The sequence below is a fragment of the Hyperoodon ampullatus genome, assembly GCF_949752795.1.
Source record: "Hyperoodon ampullatus genome assembly, chromosome: X".
NCBI lineage: Eukaryota > Metazoa > Chordata > Mammalia > Artiodactyla > Ziphiidae > Hyperoodon > Hyperoodon ampullatus.
The window spans coordinates 60,437,576-60,442,765 of record NC_136913.1 but is presented as its reverse complement, the minus strand read 5'-3'; the positions used below and the strand labels follow the sequence as shown (position 1 = coordinate 60,442,765).

Below are 5,190 nucleotides of genomic sequence, written 5' to 3'. Positions count from 1 at the left end.
TGTGTGTGTGTGTGTGTGTGTGTGTGTGTGTGTATTTTGTGTATTTTGTCCAGAGTTTATAGTTGTTACCGGTTGAGAGTTTATTCCATCAAACCTGTGAGAGAATCTCAGATGAGCTTACTTCACACTTTGGGGGGAAAATCATTGCCCCTTTCTTTTTCACCTTAACATTTCTCTATATTATGACCCATATTCTCCTCTTGCTTCAGAGAAAAAGAAAGGCTAACTTGTTTACTTTTCCCCATTAGCTCCTGTTTTTAGCAGGAACTACAGTTCTTCCAACCATTTATTCAGTTATTCAACAAATATGTATTGAACCAGGCATTGAACTAGGCATTATAGGTAACAAGAGTAAAGTCAAAATACACCCTACTTCACTGAGACCTCTCTCTTCAAGGTCATCAAACGTCTGGCTTCTTAATCACCAGATGAAATAACCTTATCTCAGTCTTATCCTTTCTAATTTCATTGATCCATCCTCCATTGACTCTGGTGACCAGTCTCTGCTTAAAACTCTCTTCTTCATCTTCCAGTTCTCTCACCTCATTGATTTCTCCTCTCATTTTCCAAGTAGAGGAATTCTCAGAGATTTTGTCCTTGGTTGCTTTGTTCTCTTGTCCTTAGTAGTCTTAATCTTAGTGTTTCAACTACTACTTCCATACCCAAGACTCCAAGTCTCTATCTTCAGTCCTGACATCTCTCCTGAGATTGAGACTTGAATTTCAGCTGTTTGTCTCCACTTGGTTGTCTAACAATCACAGTAAACTGCACGTAGTCAGAATCCAACTCATTATGTAGCTCCTGAACCTATTCTTCCTCCTATGCTTCCTATATTGATTAATTCTTGATACTGGAAGTATATAATTAAATAAGAGCTGAATCAGGGCTGTTGCAAAAGGGATTTTTGCGTTGGGTGGGAAGTTTGACAATAGGGAAATCTCGAAAGTCCTTTCTAATTCAGTGATTCCATTATGGTCCCAGCACAGTGTTATCCATTTCCTTCAAGGAGTTTGCAATCGAATTGGGGGAGACAACAACTGAGTGATAGCTAGTCCTGACTTCAAATGCAGCAGGAATTCAGAGAAAGGAGATAGTGTGCATTGAAGTAGTAAGAAAAGACTAAGCTAAGGTATTCAAAGGTAGAAGCTGTATCCTGTATTTAATTTCTATCCCCACACACCATTCTCTACACACTGTAGAAGCTCTATAAAAACTCTTTGAATGATTTTGTAATCATCATTAATGTTTATTGAGTACACATTGAGTGCATAGTTCTTCACTAATGATTCAGGGGTTAACCAAGATTTGATGTAGTCTCTGACCTTTCCCAATCAATTAGTTAACCAACAAATATTTGCTGAGTGCCTATTATTTGCGATACACCATGCTAGGCATTATGGGGGATACACGATGCAAGAGAAATAAAAGTCATAGTCTCTTCCCTTAGGGAGTTTACGGTATGGTTGGTAAGATGAGACATAAATGTACACAAGACTAATTAAAAATGCGAGTCAGAGCCAATGAACACTACAGACAAGAAGTCTGTAAAAAATTTCAAAAGTACAGATTACTGTAGACTAGATGAATATGGAGGCTTTATGGAGGAGGTGGGACCTGCACTGGGCTTTGAAGGATGGGCAGAAATTAAATAGGCTTGAAGTTATCATAGGTATTAAGAAGATAGACTTCAATACAAAAAGTTTCAGATTAAAGGCCAGATGAAGAACAACTAGGCAGGAGCAGGCAACTTACACCAGAATGTTACTAAGCTGTGGTTAGTGACATTCTACCCCCTAAACAGTTTCTTTTGGTCTTTATTTCTCTCCTTTTTCCTCTCCTAATTCTTTTTCCATCTTACTCCTTTTATGATGACTCCTTTTTAGCCCTGTATGGGCTAAAAGGATCTTCTCTGGGAGGCAGGTTGAAAACCTGGGCTCCAAAACCAGACTGGCTGGGTTCAAATCCTGACTTTACCACTTATTAGCTGTGTGATTTTGGGCAAATTGCTTAATCTGCCTGTGCCTCATTAGTAAAATGCAGCTATAAAAATAACACCTATGTCATAGGATTGTCCTGAGGATTAACTGAGTTAAAATACATAAAGTGATTAAAAGAGTGCCTGGCAGATAGTAAGTGTTCAATAAATGTTAGCTTTTATTAAGGGAAGAAAGCTGGCTAATTGCAACATTATCATCTTTCCAGGTTTTATTGTTGCTAGATGATTCATTATATAATTAACAAACACCTGTATGGAAACTCTTGTCAGCTAAAGGGTTAGGTCTTTAGTAACACCTGATAAACATGCATAGATACTCACACACTTAGGCCACACCACTTTTCCTCAGATTGCCCTCACCCCTAGGCGATTGAGAGATACTTTAGTAAAGTAAATACAGTCACCAACTTAAGTAGACAAGTTGAGTATTTAAAGGACTTTTCATCAACATTGGAAATGTTTCATTAACATTTCATCCAACTTTCAGAAGGGATCTAGTTAAAGTAGAGACGATCCCTAGGGAGGCACCAGGTGAAATTAGGGTTAAAGGAACTTCAAGAGGAGAAGTCACTACTAGTAGTAGGCAGTTGGATGGATGTGTGCAGAAAGAGAGCGGGGCTCCATGGAAAGGCAGGTAAACTCTGGATCAACATTCCCTGGAGTAGACCGTATGTCATGAGCCCTGCTCTCTGGATTTCCTCTCTGCACTACCTCTTTTACACTCAGACCCTCCCCCTACTCCCTCCCTGCAGTTCCAGGCCCCTGCTCCCAAGAACACAAACACTCCAAATTGTAGGGGCTCTTGATTTGCCAATTCCTCAGGACAGTCTGAATAGAGACTAGAAAGAAGTTCTTGTCAGTATGATTGTGTATGACTGATTCGGAAATTGTGCAATCTCCTTTGGGAAAAATTTAAAGGCAGAAAGATGGATAGATGTATGTTTGATTAAGGTCCAGTATTGCCTGTGGGCAGGAGGATGAACTAATGAGATTCCTTCCATTTTGAGGATCCTAAATCTCTCTCATTCCCCTCCCAACACTGGACTCCTTTTGGCAAAGAATGAACATAGTCAAAGAAATCCAATGAGAGGAAAACGCGCATTGCTCTCACATCATGCTCTGATGTCACCTGTTTGCCAAGAGATTTGCCTTGGCTATTCTATTCTGTGTGTGTGTGTGTGTGTGTGTGTGTGTGTGTGTGTGTGTGTGTATGGGAGCCAGCTGATAACAGCTGTCAATTGCATTATTACTGCAAAAGATTTAATTAGCCCAGTACCCTGCTGCTCTCCTCTCCACCTTATCAAATCTTTCTCAAAAAAAAAAAGACCGTGTATTTACACCTCATTGTGAATTTAACTTTCGCAATTCTCCAAGGGCTATTTGATTTTAAGCCTTTTCCTATTACTTACCTGTATATTCAACTTCTCTCTTTCTATGAAATTCTTCCCCCCCACACCCCAGTCGTTATACATATTCAAGCCTCCTTTCTCTTTAAACAAACAGACAAACAAATCCTTCTTTGTCAATGCATTGCTCTCTAGCTACCACATTCCTCAAATCTTGGGCAAGCTTCTTTAAAGAATAGTCTGTACTAAATGTTTCCACTTCACCTCTGATTCAATTCTTAATCTGCTGCAATCGGGGTTCTACTCCCAGCGCTCTACCAAACCTCTCATCTTTAGGTAATTGTCAAATTGAGTGTACATTTCCCAGGTTTTATTTGACCATTCTACTGTATTAAACACTGTTAACCACCTACTTTCCTTTTGGAAACATTTTTTATCCCACCCCTTCAGATCACTATTGTCTCCTGGTTCTCTTTCTACCTCTCCGAAAATTCCTTCCTGGGTTTCCTTCACAAGCTTCTCTTCCTGTGCCTGTCCTTTAATTTTTTTCCCAGATGGAAATAGTTTTATTTTTTCTGATTAAAAAAGGTACATGTTTATTGTTAAAAATCAGGTCCTTTAGAAAATTATAAATAAAAACATAAAACTGAAAGCCCACCACCACACAGAGGTAACTACCACTAACATTTTAATTTATATGCTTCTAGTTTTTAAAAATTATTATATATATCATATACAGTAATACAAATGGTATCATATTACAATATTTTTTTCACAAATAAGATCTTTTACTTGTCACCATTAAAAGTCTGAATTTTAAACAGATTCTTGGACTGGCAGCTAATATCCATCAACTCATTCAACTTTAGCACCTGTCTCATCCCCAGTAGCATTTCCAGAACTACTACCTTTTTTCCCCTTTTTAAAATTAATTAATTAATTAATTAGTTAATTTATTTTTGGCTGTGTTGGGTCTTTGTTGCTGCGCGCGGACTTTCCTCTAGTTGCGGAGAGTGGGGGGCTACTCTTCGTTGTGGAGCACGGGTTCCAGGCACGTGGGCTCAGTAGTTGTGGCGCACGGGCTTAGTTGCTCCACAGTATGTGGGATCTTCCCGGACCAGGGATCGAACCCGTGTCCCCTGCATTGGCAGGCAGATTCTTAACCACTGTGCCACCAGGGAAGTCCCAGAACTACTACCTTCACCATGTTGCTCCATTAGTTTTCCCAATTCAAACGTGGGCTTGTTCAGCATTTTTACTTTTCTAACAAAGACACCATGGAGCGGATAAATAGATTGGCAAGTGTTTTCTATGTCTTTTCCAATGCTGTCTGGAATCAATTTATTGACCACCGCTTTCAAGTCACTTGTCTGCACCTCTTGGGTCATGAATTCCATCATCTTCTTCCGAATTTGGTGGACCTGCTGGTGCTGGGCATAAGAGGTCTTCTGAACCTGATTGTTGCATTTTTTAGTAAAACCCACACAGAATAGATGAAGCAAATAACCATCGGTAGTCTTGACGTCAACGTGAGCTTCAATCATGGTACTTTCTTCTTGGCTCCTTTTTTGCTGCCTTTTGTAAGGCGCTTGTTCTTGCTGACCGCCATGGTCTACAGTATTTTTTTATCAGCTTTTTTTCACTTTTTTCGTGGGCATCATTCCATATCAACGAATATAAGAACATTATTTTACATGGATACATAGGAGAACCCTGAATTTGGCCATTTACACAAGACACTGAGTTTTATGATCGAGGTGAAAATTTTGAGCCAAAAGTTTTGATAAATAACATTAATTTTTTTTTGGCGGCACCCCATGGATTGCAGGATCTCAGTTCCCCCATCAG

General features: G+C 39.4%; 1 pseudogene across 1 annotated transcript; it reads right to left on the bottom strand.

Moving 5' to 3' along the window:
* Positions 1 to 4,130: 4,130 nt before the first annotated feature.
* On the bottom strand, positions 4,131 to 4,886 carry LOC307069028 (small ribosomal subunit protein eS1-like; annotated as a pseudogene). The gene is made up of 2 exons: positions 4,541 to 4,886; positions 4,131 to 4,250 (listed from the first exon to the last, which is right to left on the bottom strand). The product of its transcript is annotated as a small ribosomal subunit protein eS1-like (transcript).
* Positions 4,887 to 5,190: the final 304 nt, after the last annotated feature.